The 16153-nt window shown below is 45.0% G+C and overlaps 1 protein-coding gene across 2 annotated transcripts in view; it reads right to left on the minus strand.

Annotated features, from left to right (window-relative positions):
- Positions 1–14108, minus strand: part of RCAN2 (regulator of calcineurin 2) — a 303056-nt gene extending 288948 nt beyond the window's left edge. Inside the window, exon 1 of one of the 2 annotated variants that reach the window (XM_021098802.1) lies at positions 13878–14108. The gene's annotated coding sequence lies outside the window, so the exon portion shown is untranslated. The remainder of the gene's footprint in view (positions 1–13877) is intronic. The other variant, XM_021098801.1, reaches the window with a different exon arrangement.

Raw genomic sequence — 16153 nt, forward strand, 5'->3', positions numbered from 1 at the left:
ATGCATGTGGCTTCTGCTCCAGGGCTGCTGTGGCCTGTCCTCCATCCCTCGTGAGCTGTTCACAGTTCCACTAGCACATAACTGAGCCTACCTAGAGCCATCCTGAATGCCATCATGTCCTTGGTTTCCAGCTTCCTGGAAAGCCTCCAAGAAGTGGTTGTGGGTTTGAATCAAAGCAATTTGGATGCAGGGGAGCCTAGGGGAGCTTTTCAGGTTTATCATTGATTTCGTCTCCACCTGGCACCACCTTTCTAAATCAGGCTGCGAAAATGTCCCTGACCTTCCAGAATAACACTGGACATCTGGGTGTGGCTGGAAATCAGAACAGGAAGGAGATCCTTTCTCCCCATCCTTGACAGCTCAGGGGGCTGAAACCGAAGCAAGGTCCAGGCTGTAAGCCAAGAATCCCCGCGGATACACATTACTGTACAGAAAATAGATAAACTATAAGGACCTGCTATGTGGCACAGGGACATACATTCAATATCTTGTAACTACCTACAATGAAAAAGAATCTGAAAAAGAATATCCATGTGTGTTTGCCTGTGTATGTGTATAACTGAATCACCCTGCACCTGAAACTAACACGACGTTGTAAATTTATGTCAATTGAAAAAAAAAAACAAAATTCCCTACAGGGTCTCCGTGAACTGTGGCACTTAGACACAAGGTCAGAAGGTTTGCTTTCAGGTTTGCCTTGAAAATCTGACCAAGCAAATATTTCAATCTAGAGCTTCACCTAAATGTCACCTTGTCAAATTTTGAAGTTTAATGCTAGACAACAGCTGTGTGGAACAGAGATCACCAAGAGACAGAAAAATAAGGGGGGAAAAAAAGGATACCAAATAAACCCATTTAAGATATGTCAGTAGCTGAATATCCTCCTTGACCAAATTCTAACCTTCTTAAAAATGGTTGTTTGTACATCATAAAAAAAAAATCAAACAAATATCATTAATGCTCGCGGCGGGGGGGAAAAATTAACATATTCATGAATGAGCACTTTGCTTGCACTTGTCAAGGTTGAGACTTTGCTCTTGAACAAGTAAAATTTTGTTTGAAGTACCATTAATTTATCTGAATTTACCATCCTCTATTTCAAAATTCATATGATACCTCTCATCAAATAAAGAATTCCTTTCCAGACAAAATGATTAAACCTCAGAAGTGAAGTACAAATTGGACTTTGATTTTTCCTGGCCAGACCCCATGACTTGGCTTCTATCTTTAATAGCTACAGAAGTCAAAATAAAACATAAACTATATTAGGTTAGCCTGTCTTTCCAATAATTTTATGGGGGGAAAGAATTTAAATTGGCTGTTTACTTCAATAAAGTGGTCAATATAAACAACGTGGTTGATGGCAGACTAAGAGTGAATGCAAGGGCTTTTTTGGGAATGACTAATTTGATTAGCCATCAAATTAAAATCCCAGAATAATAAACTTTTTCGTGACTTTCAGGAAGATTCCAGGAGTTCCCGTCGTGGCTCAGTGGTTAACAAATCCGACTAGGAACCATGAGGTTTTGGGTACGATCCTTGGCCTCGCTCAGTGGGTTAAGGATCCGGCATTGCCATCAGCTGTGGTGTAGGTTGCAGACGTGGCTTGGATCCCTCGTTGCTGTGTGTGTGGTGTAGGCCAGGGGCTACAGCTCTGATTAGACCCCTAGCCTGGGAACCTCCATATGCTGAGGGAGCGGCCCTAGAAAAGACAAAAAGCCAAGAAGCCAAAAAAAAAAAAAAAAAAAAGATTCCAACTGATTATTCTACTCTGCACTGTATCTTAATCTCTTGGGAGGTGAAAAATATCATACCTGTCTGGAGCTGGCCCCAAAGGCCCTGCCAACAGTGGAAGGGGAACCAGTCAAAACTAAGGAAAGCAACCACTGAACCAAAGCAAACAGGCATGCATATGTGTTGTTAATTTTTCAGAACCTAAAAGGCAGACTGAAGGAGTCCTCATTTAAGCAGAGGTGGTTGTTTTATCCTGTTTAGCTTTGTCAGCTTCAGTAGCTCAACAAGCCACACACATCCATATGCCAGGCCCCTGATCACAGAACCATCAGGAAAGAAGTCAATCCACTGAAGTCGACTCTCCTACGAACACTCAAGCATGTGAAATCTACCAGAGCCTGACCCACCCATCCTCAACACCCACCAAAAAAGTCCAATATCCCTGAAGCACTGGTTCAGCGGGGTGGGGGGTGGGGGGGTCATCTTTGGGAAGTAAGATAACCGCCATCACTTATCTTCACCAGGAAGTGTGCTTGGGAGTTCCCTTTGTGGTTTGTGGCTCAGCAGTTAACAAACCCGACAAGGTTCCATGAGGATGTGGGTTCGATTCCTGGCCTTGCTCAGTGGGTTAAGGATTGGGCATTGCTGTGAACTATGGCGTGGATCACAGACATGGCTTGGATCCCATGTTGCTGTGGCTGTGGCACAGGCCAGCAGCTGTAGCTTCGATTCGAGCCCTAGTCCAGGAACTTCCATATGCCTTGAGTGCAGCCCTTAAAAAAAGCCAAAAAAAAAAAAAAAAAAAAGTGTGCTTCTAATCAGGGCAGAGGTGAGAACAAATTCTCCCTTGCCTGTGGGAATGTTACAAAGTACAACCTTCTGGAAAAACAATTAATCGCAAGGTCAGGAGACAGAGAAAGTCTTGAGAAGGTCCCTATGTTTGAGCCAATAATTCCACTGCTAACAATCTAGCCTGAGAAAGTGATCCAAAATATAGAGAAAAATTATGACCAAAGATGGTTATTAAAGTATATTTACGGTATTTGGGGTAATTTGGAACCATCTAAATGTTAGAGGGGAGAAGGTAAATGAACCTGGTAACGCCACACACGAGAATGTCATATGGCTACTGAAAACCATGATCAGAGACACTGTTGACTTGACCTCGAAAAGTTACTTAAAACATTTGATGAAATGCACGGATCCAGACACTATACACAGTACAACTTCCGCAAAAATATGCATATCAAACAGACCGAAAAGAAATACACCAAAACGTGAACAGTAATTATCATTTGCTTATGATATGTGTGATTTTAACTTTCTCTTGTTCTACTAGCCTGTTTTACGAAAACTTTACAGAAAGCACATGATTTAAAAAAAGAAAACATTAAAAAGAAAAAATCAGGGCAGGGGGTGCCTGTTCGCCTGTTGAGTGGGCAGACTGAAACAGACTCAGGGAAATATTTCTGTCCTTCTGGAGGAGATTCTATGTCCTACCTGTCGCTCACACTTGATGGAAACCCTGGTGCTGCCCTCCGCATCATGCCTGTGCCTCCCATGACCTTGTCTTTGACTTTCAGCCTTCCCTATTTATCCTGAAACACCCTTCTGGCAGTTATCTCTTCTCTGTAAACCATGTTCTCCACCCCCCTTCGCCAGCAGGACCTAGTTCCATGGCCTGGTCCGTTTCCTTCTGGTCCGGCCTGGTTGAGTCTGGGTACCGACAACAAGCAAATTACCTTTGAAAGAAACAGGCATGATAACATGAGTTATCAAAGAATAGGGCAAGGAAACACAGCTTTCATAATGGCTTCTAGAAAAGCACTTTCTATACAGTGGGCTTCCCCTCACAGACCTGATCCTATACCAGGCCCCAGCTGGAACTGATCTCTTGGAAGTCCCTACTGTGACAACCAACCTTAAGGTCTGTGCAGAACCTTCCACGTTTCAGAGCACCTTCAAAGACTCACAGCATTTCACCCTCCTGACTGTAAAGTGGAGAGATCAAGCATTATTTTCCAAATGGTACCAAAAAGAAAATTGCAACTCAGGAGTTCCCGTTGTGGCTCAGCAGGTTAAGGACCCAACATTGTCTCCCTGAGGATGTGGGTTTGATCCCTGGCCTGGCTCAGTGGGTTAAGGATCTGCCTTGCAACAAGCTGCTGCAGAGGTCGGATCCCGTGTTGCCGTGGCTGTGGTATAGGCTGGCAGCTGCGGCTCCAATTAGACCCCTAAACCAGGAACTTCCATATGCTGCAGGTGCAGCCATAAAAAGAGGGAAAAAAAATCACAGCTCAGAGACTGGGCACTGAGTGGCTTATGCCCCCTGATCCCCGAGGCGCGCTCCTCTGTAAATAGTGATGATAATACCTGCGTGGGGGAGTTGTCCTAGGGATTAAATGAGATAATGTATGCAGCCTGCTCAGCACCGTGTCTGGAACAAGGGCAGCATTCAGCAAATGCCAGCTTCTATGACTGTTAGGGTCAAAAGGAAGCTCAAGGTGACATAGCTGGGAAGCGACAGTGCCAAGATGGGAAGCCAGGCTGTTTCAAGCCAAGGCCACCCTTTTTTAGACTTTATTCCCAGCACTGTAAGGAGTATTAAGGCATGGCCAGTGCCCTTATAGAATTTATAATATTTTGTAGCAGGCCTATCTCAATCACATAAGGTAATAAAGCAGTTATTCCCACAAAGAATTAAGGCAACAGTAATTAAAACTAGGATGTAGCCCACAAGTTACACAGTTCTTTTGTCCAACAGCTACCACTATAGCATCTTCTTATGCATAGATCCTAAAGCTCGGGAACCCCACATTTCATCCCTGTTTCAAAGAAGGCTTATGTGGAGTTCCTGTTGTGGCTTAGTGGTTAAAGAATCCGACTAGGAGCCATGAGGTTTCGGGTTCGATCCCTGGCCTCACCCAGTGGGTTAAGGATCGAGTCTTGCTGTGGTTGTGGTGTAGGCTGGCGGCTACAGCTCCGATTAGACCCCTGGCCTGGTAATCTCCATATGCCATGGGTGCAGCCCTAGAAAAGGCAAAAATACAAAAAAAAAAAAAAAAAAAAAAAAAAGAGAGAGAGAGAGGTGATATGGAGAAATCAGATCTGAAAATAAGCCCCTTCCCATCCTGACCACAGGAAATATTTTCTGTGGGCATTCTGAAGTGCAGGAAGTTTAAGCTATTTTTGGAAACTTGTCTTTAACTTCTAGAAAGTACAATATACAATTACCTTTTTTTTTTTTTTTTTTGTCTTTTTAGGGCCACGCCCAAGGAATATGGAGGATCCAAGGCTAGGAGTCGAATCGAAGCTGTAGCTGCCAGTCTACACCACAGCTCATGGCAATGCCAGATCCTTAACCCACTGAGCAAGGCCAAGGATCAAACCTTCGTCCTCATGGATGCTAGTTAAGCCACAATGGGAACTCCATAACCATATTTTTTTAAACAGAACTTCAAAACAGCTTCAGTGTAATTTAAGCCTGCTTCCATCTTTTAAAAATATCCTTGGAGTTCCCGTCGTGGCACAGTGGCTGACGAATCCATGAGGTTGCGGGTTCGATCCCTGGCCTTGCTCAGTGGGTTAAGGATCCGGCATTGCCGTGAGCTGTGGTGTAGGTTGCAGACGCAGCTCGGATCCTGCGTTGCTGTGGCTGTGGTATAGGCCGGTGGCTGCAGCTCCGATTGAACCCCTAGCCTGGGAACCTCCATGTGCTGCGGGAGCAGCCACAGAAAAGGCAAAAAGACAACAATAAATAAATAAATAAATAAACAAATAAATAAATAAAATAAAAATATCCTCAATTCGATTAATTAATTGAACCTACAACATGACACCTGGCAGTTAGTAACAGAAGGGAAAAAAAGAATCCAATATCATCATCATAAGAAAAAAAAGAGAGAATATCATAGGATAATGAACATTCTATAGGCAACGACGCAGAACATTCTTCATGAAGTCCAAAGCACAGCACACACACAGACACAGAATAGGATGTCACTGGGTCTCCTGGATATTTGGTGCCATCATCACGGAATCCACGATCACCCACCCTCGGCCAGAATATTTCTTTACAGCAATCTTGGCCTATTTATCCAACAAAAGAAGAGTTTAAAACTTTGTGTTGCGGAATGTTGATGCTTCTTTATATCTAAGAGGGTCATTTATGAATGAATACTTGAGATTCACTTTTTTTTTTTCCGCTTTTGCTTTTTTAGGGGTGCACCTGTGGGATATGTTAGCTTCCAGGCGAGGGGTTGAATTGGAGCTACAGCCACTGGCCCAGCAACGCAGGATCCAAGCCGGTCTGTGACCTACACCATAGCTCATGGCAAAACCAGATCCTTAACCCAGTGAGTGAGGCCAGGGATCGAACCAGCATCCTCATGGATTCATTTCCGCTGCATCACAAAGGGAACTCCGAGATTGACATTTTGAAAGGTATTTAATGCGATGTGTATTAAATACCTTTCGTATTCCAGTATCTACTACTTTCTAAGAGGGAGAGAGAAGTGATGGTCACTAAGGGGTGGCCCTTAGCAAAACTGGGAAGAGGAGGCGTTTATCCTCAGAAATACTCTCCCTCCCTTTACTGCATGTCTGTTATCCTGGGGGTGAGGGGTAAGGACCCCCCGACTCACAGAACATCCTCAATGGGGCAGCCGCGTGTGCAGTGCCTGCCTTTCGTAATGGGTCGCTCTTCTCCCAACAATCTCACAACAAATGTATTCATCACCACGATTACTTAGAGATGACCAAATGAAGTCTCATAGAATTTAAGTGACTCATCTAAAATAAAGAAACTGGGAGTTCCCATCGTGGCCCAGAGGTAACAAACCCGAGGAGTATGCATGAGGTTGCAGGTTCGACCCCTGGCCTCGCTCCGTGGGTTAAGGATCTGGCGTTGCCATGAGCCGTGGTGTAGGTCGAAGACGCGGCTTAGATCTGGCGTTGCTATGGCTGTGCCGTAGGCCAGCGGCTATACCTCCAATTTGACCCTTAGCCCAGAAACTTCCATATGCCAAGGTGCAGCCCTAAAAAAATAAATAAATAAAAATAAAATAAGAACCTGCCCAGTGACTGTGGAGCCTCCTCCACTTCAGTGCCTGTCTGGGGTTCCCCTGCCTGAACCAGGCTCCCCTAACCTCAGGCACCCCCATCAGCATTGATACTATGACTTGTTCCCATCAGACTGTTAAGGACAGGCGACCATTTGAGTAAATCCTCTTAGAAGCAACCCTGCTCTGAAAGGGACTGGTCAGGCGTGATTTTAACCCAAATCTCTGCCTTTGGCAGTAAAATTCGAGACAGGAGTGCAGAACTTCAGAGACGATCTTAGTCAACCTCTTCCCCCAGGAATACACAGATTTAAAATAACTAAAGCCTGAGAGGGGATGTCACTTTGCAAAGGTCACACAACCAGTCAGGTGCAGGGCCCGGAGGAGAGCCAGCGTTCCTCACTCAGCCCCCTTCTCTTTTATGGCATCAGCCACAAACATGCCAACATAGGGTAAAAATATACATGCCAGCCTAAATAGGAAAGATTTCAATGTTATGAATTCACCCTGGCTATACAGAGTGCTGGCCAGACCACTTGAGCTTGAGCCCTGGATGCCCTTCTTGCTGACTGTGTGACCCAGACCAGAATCCCTCTCTTTGCCTGGGGTTCTTTATCAATTTCAGGAGCATAACAACAGTGTCTGCTTTACAGAGTTACCGTGAGGTTCAAACGTGATAATCCATGTACAGCTCCACTTTCTCTGTGCTCGTCAGACGGTATAAGCCCTGAATAAATGTTACCCTTTTTTTGTTGTCTTTTTAGGGCGGCACCCAAGGCATATGGAAGTTCCCGGGAAAGGGGTCGAATCAGAGCTGCAGCTGCTGGCCTACACCACAGCCACTGCAATGTGGGATCTGAGCTGCATCTGCGACCTACACCACAGCTCACAGCAAGACTGGATCCTCAACCCACTAAGGGAGGCCAGGCATCGAACCAGTCACTAGTTGGGTTTGTTACCACTGAGCCACAATGGGACATATTATTATCATTCAAATTATTACTCTTATTACTATGACTCGGTCAGATCATTGACAGGTGACACTTCTACTTGGGGGGAAGGAGGTAGAAGCCACTGCCTGTTATCAAATTCATCTCCCTCTCCTCCAAAGGCAGCACTGCACAGTTTCAGAAAGGAAGGTAAAATGAGAAATTAGCACCAGGAATGAAGACACTGTCTTGGAAAATACAAGTGCCTACAGGGTATTTTTCTTTGAATGTTCGAAGTCAAAATATCCCACCTTTCTCAAAAAACTACTCTCTCTTGTACAGCTGACCCTCGTACACCTTGGAGGTGAAAGGTGCCCCACACACCCGCCTCCAAGTAAAAAACCTGAGCCCTGCTCTCTCTGCCTCAAAAACAAAGGAATTGATAAATGCCTCACCTCAGGGCAGGAAGCTGAAAGAGTTTGGACTGAATCAGGACTCAAACCCCAAATCTTTTTTTTTTTTTTGCCGAAGCTGGAAGTTCCAGCACCAGAGTTCAAATCCAAGCCAAAGCATCGACCTCAACGGCTGCAATGACATCGCCACATCCTTAACCCACTGCACCACAAGGGAACTCCCATCAAACCCCAAGTCTTTTTGATTCCAAATAATGTGATCTCTAATCCCAGTTCAAATTTGTGCTATTCGAGGATCAACCATACTTCCCCCCCCCAGTTTTATGGAGATATAATTAACATAAAACACTGCATTAGTTCTAGGTAGATAACATAACAATGTGTTATATGTATATATTGTGAAATGATTATCACATTAAGTTTAGATGTGGTAGATCACGTCTATCCCTTCCCACAGTTACAAATTTTTTTTCTTATCACAAGAATTTTAAGGTCTACTCTCCTGGCTACTTTCAAATATCTAACACAGTATCATGCTACACATTACATCTCTGGGATGTATGTGATCTTATAACTGGACGTTTGTAGCTTTTGACCATCTTCACCCATTTTGCCCATCCTCCACCCCTCACCTCTGATAACTGCCAATCTATTCTCTATATCTAGGAGTTTGGTTTTTCAGACTCTACATATAAGTGAAATCCTGTGGTACGCAACTCTCTCTGACTTATTCACTTAGCACAATACCCTCAAGGTCCACTTATGTTGCAAAGGGCAGGATCATCTTTTTATGGCTGAATAATATTCCACTGTGTGTATGTATGTATGTGTCTATATCATAAACACACACACACATTTTCTTTATCCACTTATCAATGGCTCTCATAAAAAATGCAGCAATGAATATGGAGGCACAGATATCTTTTTGAGTTAGTGTTTTTCCTTTGGATAAATACAGAGAAACAGGATTGCTGGATCACAGGGTAGCTCTACTTTTGATTTTTTTTAGGAACCTCTAAAGTATTTTTCACAGTGGCTTCATCAGTTTCCATTCCCACCAACAGTACACCAGGGCTCCCTTTTCTCCACCTGGCCAACATTTATCTCTTGTTTTTTAAAAAAACCATTCTAAGAGATGTGAGGGGCTATCTCATTATGGTTTGGATTTGCATTTTCCTGATGATTAGTGATGCTGAGCACCATTTCATGTACCTATTGGCCATTTATATGTCTTCTTTGGAAAAATGTCTGTTCAGTTCCTCTACCCATTTTTTAACTGGATTGTTTATTTTGCTATGAGAGTTGTACGAGATTTTAATATATTTTGCATATTAACCTCCAATTTGGAAATATTTTCTCCCATTCCATGGGCTGTCCTTTCATTTTGTTGATGCTGTGCAGGAGGTTTTTAGTTTGAAATAGTCCCATGCATTTATTTCGCTTTTGTTGCTTTTGCTCACAAATCCAAAAGACCATTGCCAAGAACAGTGGCAAGCAGCTTACTCCTATGTTTTCTGCTAGAAGTTTTCTAGTGTCAGGTCTTATATTCAAGTTTAACCCTTTTTGAGTTAATTTTTGTGTATGTTGTGAGTAGTCAAGTGGCTTTTTTTCTTGCTTGCAGCTCTCCAGTTTTCCCTAACACAATTTACCGAAGTGACTATCCTTTGCCCTTTACATATTTTTGGCTCTTTTGGCTCTTTCTTAATACATTAATTGACCATATATGTGTGGGTTTATTGCTGGGTTTTCTATTCTGTTGCATTGATCTACGTCTATTTTTATGCCAATACCATACTGTTTTGATTATAGGAGCTTTGAAATACGGTTTGAAGTCAGGCTACATGGTACCTCTTATGTACCTCTACATGGTACCTCTACATGGTACCTCTTTTTTCATATTGCTTTGGCTATTTGGGGATTTGTGCACTTCCATACAAATTTTAGGGTTATTTGTTCTATTTATGTGAAAACCGCCATTAGAATTTTGTCGTGGATTGCACCGAATTTGGAGATTGCTTTGGGTAGTATGGACATTTTAACAATCTTACTTCTTTCAATCCATGAGCATGGACTATCTCTCCATTTATTTGCATCTTCAATTTCTTTCATTATTGTCTTATAGTTTTCAGGGAACAAATCTTTCACCCCCCTTGATTAAATTTATTCCTAGGTAGTATATTCTTTTGGATGCAAGTATAAATGGGATTATTTTCTTAATTTCTCTTTCTGATGGCTCATTATTTTACAGAAATGCAACTGATTTTGTAAACTGATTTTGTATCTTGCAACTTCACTGAATTTGTTGATTTAGTTCTAACATCTTATTTTTAAAGCAGAAATCTTTAGGGTTTTCTGTATATAATATCATGTCATCTGCAAACAGAGACAGCTTTACTTCTTCCTTTATGTTCTGAATGCCCTTTTTTCTTGCCTGAATGCTCTGGCTAAAACTTCCAGTACTATACTAAGCAAAAGTCCCAAGAGTGGGCATCCTTGTCTTACTCCTGATCTTAGAGGAAAAGCTTGAATTAAAATTCCCCATCCTTCTCAAACCTAATCTTCTCATTTACTTGCTATCTCAGTTGAAAGCCTGACCATCCATCTAAACACCTAAGCTTCTCTTTCCATACCACCAGATATTCGGTGACTTGGAGCCATTTATTCTCCCTATGAAATAGCTTTCATCTCTCTTCTCTTTCCTCATTCTACCTGGCTCAGGCACAATTAATTTTATTTCTTTATTTTTACTAGATCACTGCAGTGGTCTAAAATCTGAGCTCACTCTTCTTTGCAATCCACCTACTCACCACCTCCAAAGTCACTTTTGTAAGACAAATTAGATCAAATCATGTTTCCCATAAAGGCTGCACGGCTTCTCCTCCTTGGCAGGGTATATTCATAACCCAGACTCACTGAAACACCTCCTCCCAAACTCACCTGCCACCTTCTCACTGCAGAACACCTACAAGTTCCTTGAACATGACCTTTCTTTCAACCCTGACCACCAGGCCCCTTCTCTAGAGAACTCCTACTGCCGACTGAGATCTAGCTCATACACGAACTTCTCTGCAAGCTCTTCCAGATTCCCTGCACCCTTCCTTCCCTGGCTTCCCACTGAGCTTGTTCCTATGTCCCCTAAACACTCACCACTTGTTTTCTTATCTTTTTCTGCCAGATGGATTTCTGAAAGACATGGGCCTCATTCTTTTAGCCTCTGGCACAGGGACTACATAGCATGTGCTGGATACTTAACAAATAACTGCTGAATACACCAAGTGGATGGTACAGGAAATAAAAGGCACGGGAAAATGAGACCTCAGCGACTATCAAAGCAGATCTCAAGGAAGCTACTTTCTATAATATGCATGACTAACTGCAAATGATTATGCAAGGAGTTTTTAAAAGAGTGTGATGTGTACTTGCAAATGACAAAGCTCTCAAGTTCCCACTTAAACCTGTTAACTGTTCATCACTGGAGAGAGAGCCATGGCCTCCAGATTTCATTGGGGTCTGCAAGACCTGCACACAGAAGCCATTTTGAAAGCTCTTGGAATCCTGCAGTTTTGGTTGAGGACATTTTCTCTCCTGAAATTCTACAGACTGGACTCAAGTAGTAGGTGCTCAATAAACGCTGATTTGATTGGCATAACCACTGTGGAAAACAGTATGGAGGTTTTCCATAGACCTATATGGAAACTATATACAGAACTACCATATGACCCAGCAATCCCATTCTTGGACATATAACCGGACAAAACTTTCCTTAAAAAAGACACATGCACCCAAATGTTCACTGCAGCACTATTTACAATAGCCAAGACATGGAAACAACCTAAATGTCCACTGACAGATGAATGGATTAAGAAGATGTAGTATATATACACAATGGAATACTACTCAGCCAAAAAAGAACAAAACAATGCCATTTGCAGCAACATGAATGGAACTAGAGACTCATACTAAGTGAAGTCAGAAAGAGAAAGACAAATATCATATGATATCACTTATATCTGGAATCTAATATACGGCACAAATGAACCTTTCCACAGAAAAGAAAATCATGGACTTGGAGAACAGACTTGTGGTTGCCAAGGTGGAGGGAGAGGCAGTAGGATGGACTGGGAATTTGGGGTTAATAGATGCAAACTATTGCATTTGGAATGGATAAGCAATGAGATCCTGCTGTATGGCACTGGGAACTCTATCTAGTCACTTATGGTGGAGCATGATAATGTGAGAAAAAGGAATGTATATGTGTATGTGTGACTGGGTCACCCTGCTGTACAGCAGAAAATTGACAGAATGCTGTAAACCAGCTATAATGGAAAAAAATAAAAATGAAAAAGTAAAAAAAAACAAACAAACATTGATTTGATTTTCAGTGGATCTGAATGCAAAGTGCAACTCACATTTTATACTAATTCCAAACAATGAGACTGGTTGTACTTAAGATAATAGCTCTAAGGCTAAAGAAAATCAATGCATAGGCTGAAAAACAGCCAAATGTTCACTCCCCTGCCTTGTAGCACTATTAGTGCTGACCTGCTTCTTGATCCTTTCCAGCTTCTAGGCTTTTCCAGCTTCACTGGGTTCACAGAATGGAGGGGGCCACTTAGCAAGTGTTGCCCTGTGCCTGTGATACATTTGCCCTGTGTTTTGTGTTGATGTAATATGTGTGAAAGTTGAGCTGCGTTATTAAAAATGTCCTACTTTTCCTAAAGCCTCCCCTCCGTATGGTAAGTGGGTTTCTGGCTTAGGGAAGAGAGAAGGGTGGACTGGAAAGTTTTATCATTTTTACCTCCAATTGTGGGACATATGTTAAAGGGAGCCCAGAAACTTTTATTTTTACTAAAAGGATAGTTATTAAAAAAAAAAAAAAAAAAGGCTTTGGCAGTGGACTCATTAGGGGTCTCCACTGAACACTTCTATCCTAAGGTAGGAAGTAGGAAAGATTCAAAGCATGCACTCTGATATAATTCATTTTGGGATAAGAGAAAGACAGCTGTGCCTTGGAGAATAAATCATTAACTAAAAGTCAAACCCAGACACCCTGGAAACCAGTGAGACCAGAAGGCAGCGGTGGGATCAGGCGGCTGGGATTTGCCTGTTCCCTCTGGTGACTTCTGGAGCGAAGCATCCCACGGGCAGGACGAACTCGGCACACTGCGCTCCCGTCTATTTCACTTTTCAAACTTGAAGTTATTTTTAGATGACCCAAGCCGGCTAATCCCAGGCAGGACAATTCCCAGCCCGCTGCGCCTCAAAGCACCTTCCCCTCCCCAGCACTTTCCTTTAAGCACTGGGAAAGGAGCCTTCTATTTCCCGTTTGCCCTCTGCGCCCAGACCACCTCTCCTAATCCCCTCTCCAAATCTCAGTCCCAGGGACCACAGGTGTTATTCTCGCTCCTCCACTTCTGCACCTGCTGCTGCTGCCGCCGCCACGGGAAAGGCGGACGCGTGGGCCATTAGGAATGGGGAAGGGGCTCCTTGAGACCCGCGCCCTCTAGAGGGGGGTCACGGGACCTTGGTCCCCACAGCGGCCGCGGTGGCTGAGAACCGAATCTGGAGACCACCCCCCACGCCGCCGCCCCCCCGGCCCTGGCCCAGCCCGCTACCCCGACCGCGCTCCGCCGCCCACCGCCGCGGTCCCACGGCCCAGCCAGGGTGCTGAGCGCAGCTCGGGCAGGACAGGACAGGACAGGGTGCCGGGGCGGGAGGGCCGGCGCTGTTACATAACCGACCTGCTGGGCGTCCGCGATGCGCCGGCGGAGGAGGAGGCAGCGGCTCGGGCGGTGGGTCTGCGGGGCCGGAGACTGCGGGCGCGGCGCGGCGGCTCACCTGGCGGCCGGGCGAGCGCGCGCGGGGACGGGCGCGGTGCCCGCGGGCCTGGGCGTGGGGCCGTGCGCGGCGCGCCCCGCCTCCCGGGCTCCGTCTCGGGCTCCTTGGGTCCACGGGTCTCTGCCTCCTGCCCGCTGCTCGCCGCAACCTCCGCCGCCGTCACCCGGGACAAAGCGGCTCCAGGGAGGGGCCGAGCCGGCGGCTCTCGCAGGAGCCAGCGGAGATGGGCGCGCCCCCAGCTCCGACTCATCGGGCCAACCTCCAATCAGACCCCGGGAAGCCGAGAGCCCCCGTCTGGCCTCCTCTGCTCTCCTCCCGCCTGACCCCCGCGCCCTTCCCGGCCCCCACCCGCTTCACTTCCCGGGCTTCCCCTCTGCCCGCAGCCCCACACCCCCTCCTTTCCAGCCAGGGTGCCCGGGAGGGGGGAAGACCCCCTAAGGACCGAGCTAAGAGCCTGCCCGCCAGAGTTCCAGCGGGAAGAGGATCCTCGGGGTCATGGCCTGGGTAGGGGGCCACCTGGGGCGTCGGATTGGGCTGGGGGCTGATGTTGAAGCTAAGGTGACTGGCCGGCGACAGCCAAGAAGAAACTGTCAGAGAAGCAAACTGTGGGGGGTGGGGGGACTACTGGAGGAGAGGCTCTGCCTACAAGATGATGGAGCCCCCCTGACCTGGGCTAACTGAGGGAAAATCCAGAGGCCCCTAGAGGGTCCTGGGGCGTTGCGCTGGGTGGGCCCCGGCGCCCGCCGCCTGGCCCCCGGGCCCGGCCCCGCCCTCGCGGCTGAAGGTGCCCTGCGCGGGCCGTGGCTTTGCCAGGATTCGCAGCCACCGGACCTGGGGACGGAGGGCTGCAAGGACTGCTGTTGTGCTGAGAGCCTGTGACACAGGCGTGGGAGGCTGGTATCATACAGTAAACCAGGGAACGTGAAGCGGAATCTTGGGTAGATCTGTTGCTCAACAAACTTAGCCCCGGCGGAAGTCTCAGCTTTACAAAATAAAGCAGTTCAGAGAGGTGGCTTACGGGTGGCGTTGAATCTCATGACAAAAGAATGCCAATAATGCAAAAGATTATAATGAGCCAGGTGGGAAAACTGAAGGAAGAAGGGCTGCGGGGGGAGAGGCGGGGGTGTTCAGACCAACCCGAGGGAGGGCGTGAATAAGATGTAAATCAGTTTTCCGTTCTGTCATTTTTCTAAATGCTACATAAATAGGCCTTTTTCCTTATACTTTTTATGCCTTTTTTGCTTCCTGATAGCAATATTAAAATTGCATGGAAGCAACATGTAAGTTTCACAATTATTCTTTGTTCACCCAGACACCACATTGTTTTTTTCAAGGTTGGCACAGAATTGCATCCTTTTTAAAAACAAACAAACAAACAAACAGAAAAAAAAAAAAAGGGGGAGACCTTGGCTCTTCTCTCTAACTAATCTGCATTAATATACATAAAGACAGGATTTCAGAGTTGAAAATGACCTCACACTCCTCCTCTTCCAAACATGTTCTAGATGCACAAATCCATAAACACTTGCTGATTAGATGACTTACTTTTTTGGGTAGAATTGTCTGGAAGAGCATCCTTATATTAAGCCCCAAACTGATTTCCTAGGATTTTCGCTCATTGGTTCTAGTTCGCTTTTTGAAGCCATGAAGACATAGTCCTGTTCCTTTTCCAACTGACTGTTGTTCATATATGTGAAGATAGTCATGATCATTCAATCTAAGCCCTTCTTTCCAGGTAAAATATCCTCAGTCCTTTAAACAAAACTCCCGCTAGGTAGTTTCTAGAATCTTCATCAACCTGAAGATCTTCACCTTGATAGGCTCTATTATGTACCTATATATTTACAAATAAGATTTTCTGGTTGTAGAAGTAATATATTTATGAGAGAAATTTTGCAACATTGGAAAAACACAAGATTTAATGTGAGAATTAAATGAAGTGATACATGTAAAGCACCCAGCACAATGCCTGGTACACAGTAGCCCTCGATAGGTTTTAGCTGTGAAGAAAGGAACATGGTCATTTTCTTACCACTCAGATGCAGGTGTCCTTATTTTTTTTTTTTTCAATAGCCTTTCTTTTTTTAAGTTTAAGGTTCATGCCAAATTGAGTGGAAAGGACAAAGATTTTTCACTTACTTCCTTGCCTCCACACAAGGCACAGCCTCTTCTGTTGTCA

Source organism: Sus scrofa, chromosome 7 (assembly GCF_000003025.6).
Source record: "Sus scrofa isolate TJ Tabasco breed Duroc chromosome 7, Sscrofa11.1, whole genome shotgun sequence".
Classification (NCBI taxonomy): domain Eukaryota; kingdom Metazoa; phylum Chordata; class Mammalia; order Artiodactyla; family Suidae; genus Sus; species Sus scrofa.